Raw genomic sequence first — 18,066 nt, 5'->3', positions numbered from 1 at the left:
AAGCTCTAGATCTCTCCTGTTGTTTTCTATTATTAAAATAATTGAATATATTCTGTTGAAAGACCATTTTAATTTCCCTTTAAATAATTAATTTAAATGTACCCTTATTACCCACAAGTTATATAAATTTCACCTTAACCCTAAGATTTTTGTGAAAAATCTATTTCTTTTTTAAATCTATGTGTTCTTCTCTCTATATTACATCCCAAACAGTTTCCACTACCTTCTTTCCTCCAAGCACCTCCTTCCCCAGAGACATTCCTACTGTTTCCCTTTAGAAGAGAATTCCTTATAATTTCTAAAGCAATTTCGACAAGTCCCTAAAATTCCACCATGCGTTTCTTTTACTGTCCTTAATATATTTTTTCATCACATACTGCATTCCCTCATACATGTTAATGCTAGAAAATTAAAAATGTTTTTGCAGGATCCATATTCTTTGACTTTTTCAGAAGGAAATTTCATGTAGGTGCCTCTCCAGATTTTCTCTCTTCATTTAATCATAAGTATCTGCATTTTTTCTTCTGTTTCTGGAGCTTGATGGCTAATTTCTTTATATTCCTGACTAATATTTCATTTTTTCTAGTATAGAAAAGTTTATTTAGCAAGTTGTTTAAGAAAAGACCTCCTGGCTGTTTCTGTGTTCTGGCAGTCATGATACAGAGTTACAGATCACTTAGACAGATACTGAGGAGCACAAATGCTTATTTGCTTTTCCTTTGCTGTGATTAAAACACCACGACCAAATATGAAGTACAGGAGTTCATTTTGGCTTAAAGTTCAAGAGGGATGAGCCCATGATGACGAGTGGAGGCATTGCAACATGTTCACCTATACAAATATATGAATCTGTTGAATTCTCTAGACTTTCCATTCATTATTGCGATAGACCTAAAATTGCTCTGTAAATTTAACATTTTTCTTTTGTCTGAAGGATTTCCACTTTGTTAAAAAATAAAATTACCTTTAATATTTCTTAAACATTCCATAATATTTATATCAATATACATTGATCCGTGTGTTGATGTCTAGAGAATAAGCTTTTAGAGATAAGGGAAAAAATAACTCCATAGTCACTTGTACTTATACACACTATCTGAGACAGTCTTTCACATACAAGTCACTTGTACTTATACACACTATCTGAGACAGTCTTTCTCATACAGGCATCTGTGACAACAGGTATGAAAAACTAAATGAAACACCATTCATTTGCACTAGATTTTTTTCACTGTAAATGTTGATCCTGTTTTACTTCTATAATAAAATTGGTAAATTAGAGCACAGGAGAAATAGAATATTACAGGATGGAAGACTGGGGATTCAATGTCCACAGTGACTCTGTTTGCTGATAATTTTATTATTTTATTCCTTGGAAATAGGTTGGCACACCAAGTAAGCATTTTTAAATGCCTTATACCCAATGATATATACATAAATCCTCATACTATTTTATGAGAATGGGGTGGGTGGTGGTGGTATGTGTAGGTGAAAGCAGAGAGGAGTAGAAAGTTTGGGGACACTCATTGATTTGTCCAGAGTCATTAGTACCCAAGGAAGGTTAGCTTGTAAGCAGTTTTGTTCATTCTTCCTCGGTCTACTGTTTGCTAATTAATGTAAACTCACACTTAGAGAAGACAAGTTGAAAAGCATGGAGTTTGGCATGTCACCCTAAGGGATCTGATGTGTTTCTCTGTAGATGTCAGTGATTGTATACACCAATAACCATACATGAAATCACTTTGATATTAGCCATTCTACAGTTTCCAAATAGAACAGAAAAAACAACATTTTTTATTTAATTAAAAATACTTTTCATGAAATATATTCTGCTGTTGGCTTAACTTTCCCCAACTCCTATCAGATTCTCCACACCTCCTCATTCACCCAACTCTACACCCTTTCTTTCTGTGTCTCTCTCTTTAGAAACAAGCAGACAAGCAAACAAACAAAAATAAAAAATAACCGGAAATACACACATACAACCCCCCCATCAGAAAACCGTAATATGTAACTAAAAGACCAGTAGGACAGAAAGCAACTTCTATCTGAAATTCATGAGCAATATCTGTCAAAAAGCTTTAAAAAACTCTGTTTTGTACTGTGTTTTCTCTATTTCAACATAAATGAATGTAGAAAGAATGATTTCAAAACTCAAGTAGCTAACCCAACTCTGCCAAGGGATAAACAGTGTTGAGAAAGAATAGAGAGTAGAAGACAACCTAGTCCTTTCTTCCAAAATTGTGAAAAGCCAACATGTTAACTTCAGTTTTAGAGATTTTTAAGTCTAAGACTGACAATAAACTTTTAAGTATCCCGAAAAGTCAAATGAAACTTCTTTCATCTACATGCAAAAGAAGAAGGCCGTGTAGTGCAGAGATGGATCATCGTTATGCACAACCAAAACCAGGGCGGCCCTTACTACCTCCTCATAGCAACACAATATTTCTTTGTAACTTCAAAAAAACCTGATCTTAAAATTACTTTCTATTGGAATCATAATATTTACTGTAGTAGGAAATAAAAATGACACTCTCCTTATTTTTTCAAATAATACTTTCTATTCTTTGAAAATTCAATTCATTTATACAATGTCTGTTGAGCATACCCATCCACCACTCTCTCCCACCAACTCCTCTTTGATTCTCCCTCCCTTCTAGCCTCATACCCCATTTTTATTTTCCTAATAATAGCCCCTAAATCCAATTAATTATTCAAATATTCACATGATTATGTGTTCTCCCACTGGGGCATGAGCAACGCACCTGTAGTCATATCCCAAAAGAAAAGTTACTCTGCCACCCTTAGCAGCAATGAACTTCCAGTAGTTTATCTGGTAGGGTTAGGAACTCAGTGGTCTCTCCTTGATGCAAAATGGGACACTCTTTACAAAGCTCAATTCAGTGCTATCCCACCTGAGCCTCACCACATCTCTGTTTTCTGTATGGCATGCTCTTTATCTGTGGGTTACATTTTCATTTCTAACTACTACATCTCTGGAGCTTCTGTTGGAGGAGGGTTGCTTGTTGGCTCATGTTACAGTTTACAGCCTATCACTTAACAGGAGTCAGGGCAGGAACTCAAAGAACCCAGAGTCAAGAACTGAAGCAGAACCACAGAAAACGCTACTTACTTGGTTATTTTTCACAGCTTACTTAGCCTGCTTTGTTAGAAGACCCAGAGCCCTTGCCCAGAGGGGACGTCACACACAAGTCCTCCCACATCAACTATCAATCAAGAATATGTCTCCAACAGACTTGCCTGCATACCAATCTGATGAAGACATTGTTTCAGCTGAAGTTTCCTCTTTTCAAATGACCCTAGCTTGGGCAAAGTTGGCAAAACCCTATCTAGCACAAACATGCTTTGATCATTTTCACCACCTCCCTCAACTCTTCTCAGATCCATCTCTCTTTCCTACTAACCAAACTTTGTGTCCATAAAGACCAATGTGTGCTGTTGAAGCTTTCTTAGATGCATGGTCTTTCACTGGAGCATGGTCTCAGTAACTCTTCCAACAGCTAACCATTTACAGTAGTTCCTCAGCTAAGGGTGGTGCATGGTGCCACTTTTTTTTTCCATGCTGAGATGTAGTCTGTCCTAAGCTTTTACCAGCTTTTGTGCATGCTGTCATAACAAATGTGAGTTAATATGAGAGCTGCCCTATTTTGATCAGAAGACACCACTGATGTGAGATGTCCTTCTTATAAAGCTGTTTCGACCAATGGCTTAGCAGGGTAAACTCAGGAGGGAAATTAGATAGATGATAGATAGATAGATAGATAGATAGATAGATAGATAGATAGATAGATAGATAGATAGATAGATAGTAGGTGGGGTCAAGGAGATGCCATGTAGCTGCTGAGCAGAAACACTCCAGAACCTTACAGGTAGGCCACAGCCTCGTGGAGATATGTAAATTAAAAGAAATGAGTAAATTTAAATTGTAAGAGCAAGTTAGGAATATACCTGAACCATTGGCCAAACAGTGTTGTAATTAATATAGTTTCTGTATGATTATTCTGGTCTGGGCAGGTGGTAAGGAATGTGGTATCCATTTACACACTGTTTCCTTGTAGTCATCTATCTGATCTAGCTCTTACACTCCTTCTGCCCACTCTTCCGCATTGATTCAGGAGTTTTTGGCAGAGGGTGTTTGATAAGCCCCATTTAGGGCTGGGAATTTCACAGTCTCTTATTTTCTGTACTTTGACCAATTGTAGGTCTCCGTTAATTGATCTATTTCAAATACAAGCTTCTCTGATGAGAAACAAGAGATGCATTAATCTATATGTATACCAATAAGTCACCAGTAGTTGATTTAACTTATGTCCATGTAGTAGTATAATATTAGAAGTTCTCCCTTATGGCTTACAGCCTATCTAGGCATAGCTTCTTGACCTGGTAATATCATTTGAGATTTCTGGATGGTAAAGACCAACACATTCCCTGCCTCCCTCAGAGTAATAACTCTCTATTCATGCCTTGTATTTTCTCTGTTCCTGCTGTCTACATTTACCTTTGGAAGGAAACTGTTGCTGTAAAACATGTCCTGTGCTCCCAAGTTGCTAGATGCGCTTTTACCTGTGCTTTTGCTTTTATCTGGTATTTTAGTCAAATAACCCACACCCTTCCTTTTACAAACTAGATTAAGTAGCAAGTTCTGGCTGTTAAAATTAAACAATGGCAAGCAGAAGATTTGTTGGAAAGAAGTGTTGGGCAACTGCTTACCCCAAGTAAATTCCAAATTTTCATGAAGTTATTTTTTTCACAAGTTCTGTTTTAAAATGCAACACATAGCTTTAAATCAGTTAGTTTTTGTAGTACTTAAAACTTAGAAATATTTATTATTTGCTTATTTATTAACTTATTTTGACTTTTCCACATTAAATCTGAGGTTGCAAGGATTCAGAGACCTTATCTGTCTTCTTCACAGTGGAATCCAGAGTACAAATATTCAGTACTTATAAATTCAGTGACTAAATAAATTTTAACATCTGCGTAGTGTCTTAAGGAAGTGATGCTGGGAAGCTGTTTAAAAGGAGTGATATTAAATAGCGTTGTGGATGGAGGCAAAGCTTTATTTTTAGAATAAAAATATCCCTTGAGGCGCACAGTTGAGACTACTGTTCATGATATTGAGGATTATGAAAGGGTATTTCTGGTTTTTCCATTGCATTCTATGATTCTTGTGTGTAGTTGATTCTCTAATAATTTGGTCAAAATAAAAATGGATATAATTTAATAAATAAAATGAGAAATATGGGCTCTTTTTTGATATTTAAAATTTTGTTTTAAGATTTTTTTTGCTTTTATTGAGCTATATATTTTTTCTCCACTCTCCTCCCTACCTCTCCAATCCCCTTTTACCCTTTCCCATGATCCCCATGCTGCCAATTTAATCAGGAAATCTTGTCTCTTTCAACTTCCCATGTAGATTAGATCCGTGTATCTCTCTCTTAAGGTTCTCTTTGCTGTCTAGGTTCCCTAGTGTTGTGGATTGTAGGCTGACTTTTCTTTGCTTTATGTCTAAAAGCCACTTATGAGTGAGTACATATGAAATTTGTCTTTCTGGGTCTGGGTTACCTCACTCATTATGGTGTTCTCTAGATCCATCCATTCGCCTGAAATTTTCAAGATATCATTGTTTTATGCTGTGTAGTACTCCATTGTGTAAATGTACAGCTTATGCTGGTGAGGATTTAAGGTACTGGAAACACTTCTCCGTTGCTGGGGGGAGTGCAAACTGGGAAGTCACTTTGAAAATCAGTATGATGATTTCTAAGAAAATTAGGAAACATCCTAACTCAAGACCCTGCAATACCACTTTTGGATATATACCCAATGGATGCTCAATCATGCCACAAGGACATGTGCTCAACTATGTTCATAGCAGCATTGTTTTTAATAACCAGAACAAAAGTTGTCTCTTGTGTGCACATGTGTGTGTGTTTAAATACAGATTATCAACTGTCTACCTTGTGACATTTACTAAGACTTTGTGGATATCAATTCATAAATAAAAATTATATTGACATTAAATCACTAGAATGTTAATGCCTGGAAGAGAAATAGACATAAAAACACAAAATGCTGCTGGAAGTAACATCATTGTCTAGCATAGTTAACTTATTTCAGATGTGACATTTGGAAGTTCAGGAAGCAAGGGAAATTTACTGAAAAAGTATATTTCTTAAATAAAAAAATTTAAATTGCCTGAAAATAACCTTTAGTTAGGATGAATCTCAATTCAAAAGAGAATAGTGACATAGTGTTAAATTTTGATCCTTGAGTTAGTAGTAAAGCCAGACTTTTCAGGGTTTAAATCATGTAGTGGTGCTACAGCCAAGCAACTTTGGGTCCAAGAAATTAAATTATCCTGTGTTGGTTCTACTAAGTAAAACCTAATGTAACAGCTGTTTCTTCCACACAACTATTAATACGAAGATAGATTGTTTGCATTTTCTTACTTTAAATATTGATTTTTTCACCTCACTCATCAAGTATATCAGACTCATTTGCTTTGGTATGCATTTTCTGTGGCGATAAATATACTTACCTCAATGAATTACGTAGGATTTGATTAATTTTCCCAGGTAACACACAATGAGACTATGTGAATTGCTTGCCAGCTTCTCCCACTCTTTGCCCATTAAGCACGTAACACCACGACAGGAAGCAAACAGCACCAGCCCCCCTAATACCTTCTGTTTTGAACATCCAGAATGGTTGTGCCATGTGTGTATGTGCTTATTCCATTGTGTCCAAGATAGAAAGACATTTCTCAGGAATATTTGGATTTATAACAAATTAACAGATGAATTATTTAAAGAAAATGGAATGCTTTAATATTTGAGTTACCAAACAAGAATTATCCTTGTGGTTTGTTCATACTAAAGCACTCTTACTGATAAAAATGAAAAGTTTGCAAAGTTTAAGATTTGATTAATTTTCCCAGGTAGAAAATTTGAATTAGAATATAATCATGTGGAGCTATTTATAGAAAGAGTGATTACTATTGCCTAATATTCACTGTGACCCCTTCCTCCTTCCGGAAGCAGAATCCATTTTAGTGACCATAAACGGAGCAAATAAAGAGCTCTTAGACAAATGTGGCAAACCTGGTGCCCCTAACTCCAGGTATTGAGCTTGTACCTAAAGCTGAATAATCAGTCTTTTCCTAGATCTGTCAGAACCTTCATGGAAGACATAATTCTCCATTGGTCATTACCAAAATCTATCCCCAGTGATACCAGCCAGCTACCACATCCTTCATCACACTGGTAATGCTAAAAAAGCATTTGTTTAGCATCAGCAGACAGGAGACAGATGGGTCTGAGTTTTTCCATCCTCTGCCAATACCAAAGATACGCAGGTATACACCTGCAGCTCTTCTACTGTTACATACAGGTATCCACCCACCTGTGCAACTCTTTACTGTTACTGTCATGTGACAATGGTGCCTATTTGTTTTAGCCAGACTGAGTTAGGAACCAGTCGTTTTCCTCCAGAAAACCCTCACTAAAAACTACCCTTAAAATTAATTTAGATACAGACATATTGCTCTGTAGTGATTTTATTTTCTCAAAAGTAAACACTCAGACTATAAAAGAATGTGGAACAAAGGCATTGGGGAGAGTTAGACATGAGTTAAAATAGTGTCCTTTCCCATCTTTTTCATTTATGAAGAGTATGACCTTGGAGTAACTAAATTTATGATTCCCTTTTTATTTTCCATAAAATGAAAATAATAATAGTGTGGGTATACCATAATTTCTTAGAAGTTTACACTGCGTTCAGAGTCTTAAGAGGTTGATCATTCCTAACACTATAATTTCCATTGTGGAGATAGGAACACTGAGTTCTAAGAGGCTGTGATTTGAAGTTAAAGCTAACAACTTGGCCTAGTAACTCTTACTAGTATTTCTACACCTAATTGTGATATGGGAAAACAAACTTATTTCTATACACATCTGATACACCACAATGTGAACAATCCATCTCTACTTTTACATCAACATACAGCAATGTATGTTAATTATATTGTAGAAACATTCAGGAAAAAAAGTTCCCTAGCAAGGCTCTGAACAGCAAAATCTCTCAATTGAGAGCTCTCAAACCTTATTCCCACGACTTGCATAGATTTCACTATACTTAACATAAAGAAAATAAAAAAGATTCCTGTAATCATTTAAAATTTAGATAAAAACTCTCCTTCGAGGATGAAGAGATGGTTCATACATATGGCTCATGTTCAGTTTTCAGAACCCACATACAAATGAGTTCATACAGATGGCTCACAACCACCTGTAACTATAGTTCTAAGGGATCCAACACCACCTTCTGGCCTCTCTAGTCACTAGATACAGACCTGGTATTTACGCGTACATTCAGACCCTCACACATACACACAGAAATAAGCAAATAAATGTTCAATATTCTTCTCACATTGTTATGGATATCATTATTGTTATGGAAAGATATGGATTATCTTTCCTCTTCATTCTCTTCGCTTTCTTCATCATCTACTGGTATTTCCATCACAGAAGTATAACTAGATACACAAACTCGGAAACCAGCTATAAAGAGACTAGTGACTTGATCATATATCAGGCATCAGAATAAAATAGAACTTTTGAATTAAAATGGCGTGTTTGTGAAGACAGGATAGTTATACATCAATACTGTAACTCCTAGAAAAATTACATCAGTTGTTAATTTATTGTCTGATTCCTAAGCTGGCATCACCTGCTAAAAATTATTGGTAGAAGTTATTGGTCTACAATATATTGTCATACATAGCCCTTTGATATTTAGATTCCGTCTAAATCCTAGGACTAGAGTACATGAGACAAGCTTTTCCTATAGCAAAAGGGACTTACAAATACGGCACAGAAGTTATTTGCCTGGCATAAAGGAGTATTTTCCAAATGAGATTCCTTCTGATGACATTCAGCTCTTCAGTGAGAAAGCTCTGGGCACAGCTCCCTAAAGGAAAAAGGTGGTTGTGGGTATATCTCAATCCAGAAACCCTAAATGGCATTTTCATTAGAACCTCACCTTGACTAATTGCATTTGTCACTGTTGGGGCCCAGCAGGACATTACTCCACATTTTATAAACCTTGCCTTTCATTAGTTCCCATTATTTCAATAAGACAGACAAGAATTGCCAGAGCAAACATTTAAAAAAAATTAACAAAACAGTGCAGTAAAATATTCAAAAGAAGGATTTGTCACAAAATATAAAATAAGACTTTGTCCTGATTTCTCATGATTTTAGCTAAAATCCCAAAAAGTGAGGGCAAGAAAAATTATCCCTTCATTATAATGGAAACCATCAAGAAGCTACCAGATGCCTCTGTCTCTTCAGATTTCTCAGAATAAGTCAAAGTAGCATCTCACCTTCACTTCCATCCTGAGGTTTTCTTTGTTTATTTAAGAAATGACATACCTTTCTCTCTCTGCAAGTTGTGAAGTGGTTTCATCTTGCCTTCATGCCCCATGAAATGTTAAGGATGAATCCATGGAAGAAACACCATAGGTTTAAAGTAGACCATAAACAAACTAGGGCTACAAACCCTTGGTAGGCAGTTCATGAGACTGAGCCTGATCAATGTCTAAACCAGCATAGGAGAAATTGCTTGCATTTCCCTCAAATTTCCTAGATTTTCTTGGTTTGAAACAAGAAAGCTGGTTATGCTTTGCTCAGGAATAGTCTGAATGCAAGAAACTGCCTGTACCCACTCTTCATTAAAGGCAGAAAGGAAGTAAGGCAATACACTCAACCCTGTTTTTATAGAAACAAAGTACATGGAAGTTTTCTGAAGTTAAAATGGGGGCACACACAGGCTAACACACACACACACACACACACACACACACACACACACACACACACACCCTTGAGTCAGTCTGAAGTCATCTCACTAAAGAAACACATCTAGTAAGTGAGGTTCGCAGCAGTAGAAGCCTGTAACTTCCAAAAATACCTCACACAGAGCATATCACCAAGTTACAGGTCCATGCACAGATACATCCAGACAACTGGAGACCTAGACATGTCTCTAAGGAATCCATATTTGGGTCCACAGAAGAACTAGAGATTTAAGACCATCTTAAAGAAAAAGAAAACAAAGAATACCATTTACAAAAACATCTTCATTGTTTCTGGTTCCTCTTTTCAATTTCAAAACCCTGAAAATCAAGAATGCATAAAAGTAGAGCTTCAGAAAAGCACATTTTTCTTCTATACAGACGCCTCCTAATTCATAAGGTAGGTTTACTTGGATTAATGAAAGAGGTTGGAATAAGGATTGCGACTTTACTGGAATAGGATTTTGTATCCTTAAATTGGTCTTCGTTGTTGTAATGAAACTATCTTAATAGCTGAGTATGACTGAAAGTTTTTACACTGGTGTGAATCCTAAGTTTTTAAAGGAGAGAATGTAGAACTCAAAAGATGTTTTTGGTATTTGACAAATTAAAGAAGAAATGTAATTATATTGCCTATATTCAGTCTAATTCAACTAAGCTAATGAAACAAAATAATTAGAAACTTTTCAGCTCCTGTGGTCCATCAGTACATATTTTGTAGAATCAAATAAAATATTCTTTTAGAGTGCTCATATATCCTACATTTCAACTAACATTTGAAACAGGCAGACAATTTAATAGACTTACACCTTCAAAAGTTCACATAACTGCCTTGTATTAATAAATTTAATCTTTTAAAATGTGATCATCTTTTTATCTCTATTTCCTCTCATTCATCTTCAATGCTGAGACTTACATCTCACTTTAAAAGTATGATTCATGCTCCCTGCACAGTGCCCTCTCGTGCCTTCATATATTCTGATCTTCATTTCTTAAACAGTAGCTTTTAAAAGATTTTATTTTTATTTTATAAATATGTGTGTTTGCCTTCATGCATGGACGTGCCCAAGGTGCTTGCCTGGTACCCAAAAAGACAGCCAAGAATATGTGGTCTAGAAGTGGAGTTACAGGTGGTTTTGAGCCACCATGTGAATGATGAGAAATGAACCTGGATCCTCTGCAGGAGTGATAAGTGCTTTACCTACTGACCTATTTCTCCAGCCCCTGTGTTTATAATTTTGCTCTTACCTATTCTATCTCTAAACCCTAGAGCCTCAGGATAGATATCTCCCCTCCACTGTAAGCCTGACTTGAATCCCACTTGCAGAATCAATTATTTTCTGGCCTCTATTCAATTGTGTCATCATTGGGCTGACCCTAGAAATACATTCTATCCCATTGGAATTCTGCTAATAATTTTCATAAATTCTCCCCAAGTAGACCATCAAAACAGACATTTACCTCATTTATCTGTAAACCCCTGATTCAGTATGCTTACAGAGCTTTTACTCTCAAAGTCATAAATTACACAGCTATTAAAGTCAGGGATGGCGAAAAAGTCAAAGATAAAGCCATCAGATTATCAATATACAAGATTTCTAGTTACATTTGAAATTAACAAAAGCAAATATCTTTCAAATTAAAGCTTCAAAGTTTCATTATCATGATACTGTCAGGGACTAGAAGCCTTCCTGACAGTTTTACAAACAAGGCTGAGAGTGTAGGTCAGTAGTGGAACACTTGGCTAGCATTCACTAGGCCCTGGGTTTTGTCTCCAGACCTCACCTAAAAGATGAACAAAGCTCATATTTAAATATAAATGTTTATCTCTTCTGTGGCATATTCTTCAAAGATACCCCTTTTAAAATATAGCATAGACTCGTACTCTTCCATTGTTCAATACCAAATTGATATTTACATTAAATTCAAAATATATTGAACCTAGGGGCCAAGTCCTACTGACAGCTTCAAACCTAGAGCCACTGTCAGCAGTGTGTGCTCTGGAGCCAAGCCATCTGGCCTGCCCTTTGGAGAAGCAGGAAATTATGAAAAATAGTCATGAGTTAGAAGAATTTGTGTGGGCGGCATCCTTGGAAAGGTCTAGGGGCAGCACTGGTTATTATAGGATTATGATCCAGCATTTCCAGTGGGAACAGACCTGAAATCTTCCAGACAGTGGAGGAGGCAAGAAAACAGGTACAACTGACAAAGAAAAAAAGAAAGTAAGAAAAAACTGGAAAGCACTAAACCAGATTTTAAATAGTCAGGAAAGGCTGTTTATTATTCAATACTGTAAATACATATCTTCTTGACATGTGATCTAACATCTACCAACTTTCACAAGACACACAGAGTGTCAGCTAAACAGTGAGCTGTCTCTGGACACATGTGTAAACAATAGGACTGCTATTGTTTTGTGTGATTTTTCAACCCCCAGGTTATCTTGCAGGAATTTGCAGTTTTTCCTCACTAGTAAGAGGCACACATCCCGTTCAATTGAAACAAAAAGAAAAGGGCCTGGCAGCAGAATCTAAAGGCTTCTCACATAGGAAATTGTATTAAAATTTTAATCTGTGGGCTGAATAAAGCTTTGGGCTTTTGTTTGTTTTGAATATATTTCAAAAAAAAAGAGGAGCTACAGGGCTGCTTCCCTGTTGATTATTGGACGTCGTAATAGATGCACATTTTCTGCATAGCAATTGTTAGTCTTGGTCCCCAGAGAAACCAACGACAGACCCAGCTTGGAGATATAATAACCTATCATTTTACACACCTCCAGGATGGGATTTGCAATCTCTCTACTTAAGTAGAATGAGGTCTGTGCTTTCCCTCTCGGTAATTTGGAATTTATTAATCCCTTTAATGTTCTATTCACATGTAGTCTGGTTTCAATTTCACTTAAAACAACCCTCCCCTCATCTCCAACACTTTATGAATGCTTATTATTTTGTAAAAGAACTAGACCATGCATATTTTTGCACTGTGAATTGTTTCAACATCCTTCTGAATTCTGACTGCTTTAAAAATGAAGCATTCAATAATCATGACGTGAGTGATTCAAACAACATGTAAGTAGAGGGAAAGAAACAGAGTTGTGGGGACCACTAAAATATACAGAAGACCCAGGCAACCACTTACCCAAAAAGGCCAAGAAGGCAAAGTTAATCTGTAGGGGCAAAAAAGCACCACTTGAATTACCACCCTCTCTCTCTCTGACACTCTTGGTTTTCATAAAACAAGAAGTAAAAGAAACCATGAATCATGGAGGAGGAAATTCAGTTGAAGCCATGGCAATGTGGTTGTAGGGTCCTAGTTTTCATTCTGCCAGATGAGTGGACATTGCTGAGTCTTGCCTAACATGACATTCAGCTGGTCATGTAACATGATTATAAAGAGAGTTCCAAAAATGTGCACTTTAGTAATTAGGTTTTTAAATTAAGTTTATTAATACTATTGTTTTGGTTTCTGATCAACTGGAAGTGAATATTTCCTGATGTCCAATAAAATAAGTGCAAATAAAAATTTCAAATTATTGTCTCATTAGCATGTAACTCTGATGTGGGTTTTCCCTCTGTATGCTGTGATTACCATTAATGAAACAGAAATTGCTTTGAACCTATAGCAGGACAGAACTTAGAGAAAACTTATCTGAATGCTGGGAGGAAGAAGGGCAGAGTCAGAGAGAAGCCATGGAGCCGCCGCCAGAGACAGATATGCTGAATCTTTTCTGGTAGGCCACACACTTGTGGTGGTGCACAGACTAATAGAGATGGGTTAAATTAATGTGTAAGAGCTAGCCAGTAAGAAGCTAGAGCTAATGGGCCAAGCAGTGATTTAAATAATATGGTTTCTGTGTGATTATTTTGGGGCTAAGCGGCCAGGAACCAACAAGAAGCCTCCTACTACATAATTCTTTAAGACTAACAAATTCATCTTTTAGTTAAAAAACTTTAACTAAATTTAGTGGGTATTTTGTTTTAAAAAGCCAGAATTTGGGATAACAGTAAAAAATGGAGTAGCTTCTCTTAAATACAATTAGTTTTTAGTTAACTCATGAGCTAAAGTATAGATACTAAGCTTGGCATCATGTACAAAATCTAAGTTTAAATTTAACTTTGTGTGCTCCAAGCTTTTGTGACTTAGGATGCCAACACTGACTCTAACATAGATAATCACCATTCTCTGGTCTCCACTTACTTTTCTGGGTTTACGCCTGGGTAAACCTTTAGAGTTACTGCTTCTCCCATGCTAAGGAGGACTATCTAAGCTTTTTTTTTTTCTAACCCTCCAGATGCCTTCACCTCAAAGCACTTATTCTTCCTTCATTTATCAGTTTCTTTCACATCTGTTGATTCCTGTAAGTTGCAGATTTCTACTGCTCACGTTAGGAAATTCTCGCTCATTTTCGATGTCTAGTGGTCCCTGTTGAACAGAGAAGTTAGTACCTTCATCGTTTTTTCATAGAAAGCATTTTTTTTCTCCTCTCGATTCATATAGACATCACATTTGTATCCTAGACATTACAACACAAGGGAGGGCCACAATGAAAACCCAGGAAGGGAAAATCACATCAAAACTATGATCTGTTGGGTGGAACTTGGTACATAAAGGAATCCAGCAGAGGCTGGACTATTGTATGACAGAGTCCACTAGTGACTAGACTGTTGTACATTGGTGGTTCATATTTTGTCTCTGAGTCTCAATTCCCCTGCTAACATCAGGCTATATGCTGTCCTAAGTTATTCCATACCATAAAAACAGCAGTGTTTTAGGCCTTGCCTTACCTTGAAAGTCTCCATTATGTGAGGAATATTTGATTATATTTTGAACACAGATACAGAAGTAGGATGGTTCTGCACATTGGTGAATAATACATACATCTCTCTAACACCACCCAGAGATGCAGACTGACTAATAACTTACTTGTAAAATCAGAAAAATTATAACCTTATAAATTCATCAAAGTAACCTAAGACTGTAGAATCATATTGGTATATTAAATTCATTTTAGAAAAACTAGACACAAAAACTTATCAGACACGACAGACTAAGAAAAAGAAAGTGCCATACCCTTACCGGCACTCTGTAAAGACACTGCAATGGCAACTGCTCCACACACATTGCTTTGGACTATCCAATGTATGTCGAGGGAATAGGACTTACAGGCACAGAACTTCCAAGTGTCCAGGAGTCTTAGTTGGTTTCAGTCCCCAGACCCTACCTACACTGTTGTCTGTGAGTCCGCCTATTTGTTTATTGAAACTAGGTTGATTTTTTTACCTTAACAGCTTCCATGAACCTTATAATGATATTTTATTTGTGCTTTTTAATAAATAAAAGCTTGCCTGAAGATCACAGTAAAAACTAGCCATTCTTGACTGACATGCAGGTCAGGCAGTTGTGGCACACACCTGTAATCCCAGCAGCTACACTAGTTAGCCAAAGAGGCTGGGTGGTGGTGGTACAGGTCTTTAATACCCCAACACTAGAGAGTAACATAAGGGATAAGACAGGGACTCACTCTCTTTTCAGTTTGAGAATTTTGTAGAGGTAAGAGCTCGTAACACGAGGACCTGCTTGTTGGGGTTTCTGTCCTGCCTAGTTCCCACAGCTGGTAAATCCCAAAGAAATCACACAGAGAGTCTGCATTAGTTATTAAACTGATTGGCCCATTAGCTCAGGCTTCTTATTAACTCATAACTTACATTAGCCCATTATTCTTATCTGTGTTAGCCACATGACTTGATCCATTTTTCAGTGTGGCAGATCACATCTTGCTTCTTTGGTGTCTGGACAAGACTGGGGTGGAATGGGCTTCCTCCTTCCCAGAATTCTCCTGTTCTCATTGACCCGCCTTTACTTCTTATCTGGTTGTCCTGCCTATACTTCCTGCCTGGCTACAGACTAATCAGTGTTTATTTAAAACATAATTGACAGAATATAGAATTGTCCCACACCAAGAGCTCTCTAGACGTTGGCTTTTTTGCTTCTCCTATCTTTCAGCTTGAATTGCAAATCTGTCTATGGGTTTTTATTGTTTGTGCATCGTGTACTTAACTTCTGCAGTAGACTCAACCCTGGGTCAGGGTTCCAATCAGTCATCCTCAATTTACATCTGCCACTCTCGCAGACTTTCAGCACAATTAGTTATATAACTACTACTACCCCAGATTTTTTGGCATCTCTGTCAGGGTCCTAGCTATTGCCGGCAATTAGAGTTTTTGAAATTCTTTGAACTCTGCTATGGCTTTCCTAACCCTTTGTAGCCATAGTGTAAACTACATGTTTAGGTATATTTACTATTTGGTATGTGATATGTGATCATAGAGTTAGGATTTGTATCAAAGAACTTGCATTTGTCTTTGCCAATTATCAAACAAAGCAAGGCACCTGACAAATTTCTACCTAGAAAACAAATGTGCCTTGTGACTATGCTGTTATTCTATAAATCCTAACAATGTGGAAAGACTTAAATATGTTCATTTATGTTGCTGACATCAAATGCTCATATCCCTCTCCAATTATAAATCAATGAACATCTTTAAACTCTGAAGTTGTTTTAACAATTAAGTAATATGTAGAAATATACCTTGTTTGCTCAAAAGTGTGTGGATGACACAAACGGAAGAATAAAAATGTGTTCTTCCACGAGTTGTTACTTCTCACACATCCTGTATCTTTCCTTTTTAGTTGTCTCAAACAAAAGCCAGACTGATTTCTTTGTTGGCATTCTTACATGGGCAGTCAGTTTAAAGGTGCTCCTCACGGAGCTGGAAAGATGGTTTGATTGTTAAGAGTACTTGCTGTTCTTGCAAAGGACCCAGATTGGATCTTAGAACCCTCATGACAGTTCACAGCCATCATAGTGGATATGATGCCCTCTTCTGGCCTCTGTGGGCACCAGGTGTGCACGTGGTACACTTGCATGCACTGGGCCAAAAATACAAAAACAAAAAAACAAAACTCATATACCTAAAATGAAAATAAATAAGTCTTTAAAAGCACTCCTCTTTTCATGCCTTAATTTGACATCAAAGGCTGCTTTCACACTGATAATTGGAACATGTATTGTTAATGATAAAGCAATGCTGAAACAATGAGCATTGACTCAGAATATTCACCCAAAGCAGGTCCCTCTCCTCCTATGTCCTGTGAAACACTCTACATTCAGCACCACCAATTCAGTTGTCAGAAAGCACATTGTCTCTTGAGTATTGAAGACGATTTTCTGATCTTCAACACAGCATTGGGATCTTGATGAACAGAGAGAGTTCAAGGTCATGACCTCATCCATTTACTTACCTTTAGAGTCTTTGGGCTACTTTTGAAAAAAATCATAAAACTTTACCACATGATGTGGATGCATTTATTTTGCTGCTTTCAGGCCTTTGGATTTTTATATTATTGGCTAAAAGAAAGGACATATTTAATACTAGAGACAAATATAAAATTTCATACCCAAACTAATGACATGGCCTAAGTTTCCCTTTGTTGTAATACTTCATATTCATTTTATCCACGTGAGCATTGTTGTAAGATAACAAGGAAGTAATATTTCCCATATGGGGAGTACTATGGGTGCTGTAACAATAACTTTTATATTGTTAAGGAATAAATCTTTATAAGAATTATAGTCCTACCTTTTTCTGTGGGCTATGTATTAACTTTTAAGCTAGTCAAAAGATTAGTTCGTCTTTAAAATGGTAATATCGGATCCATAAATAACAAATAAAATGTGATACTGACAGTATAGGGAAAATAGTTGTACAAAGGGTATAGAGAACATAGAACAATGTCATTTGATTCCTGATCATTCCCAGAAGCTGTTTCCCCATTCTGAACTTGGAACAAGACAGGCAACTAAAGGAAGAATTGGTGGCCTTTATTACCTGTGCACAAATTACTTCATTTAGTTTAAAGCTCATATGATGGTGAATGTTTCTAAACACTTCAGTAAACAGCAGACTATTTCTTTTATAAGGAAAACTACCTGTGGTAATCAGTCTTTTAAACAAGAGCAGTGTGATCAAATGTACTCATCCTATTAGGCTGAAAGAATTTCCCATGTGAAATAAGTGTGTGGATTAGGTAATTATTCAATGATTCGAGGCATTGATCTGTTCTTACAAATTATTGAACAAAAGAAAGGAAGACAGAGAGGGAAGGAAGGAAAGGAAGAATGAAGGAAAGAA

The sequence above is a fragment of the Microtus ochrogaster genome, linkage group LG9 (assembly GCF_000317375.1).
Source record: "Microtus ochrogaster isolate Prairie Vole_2 linkage group LG9, MicOch1.0, whole genome shotgun sequence".
In the NCBI taxonomy this organism is placed as follows: Eukaryota; Metazoa; Chordata; class Mammalia; order Rodentia; family Cricetidae; genus Microtus; species Microtus ochrogaster.
Note: the sequence above shows the minus strand (reverse complement) of the source record.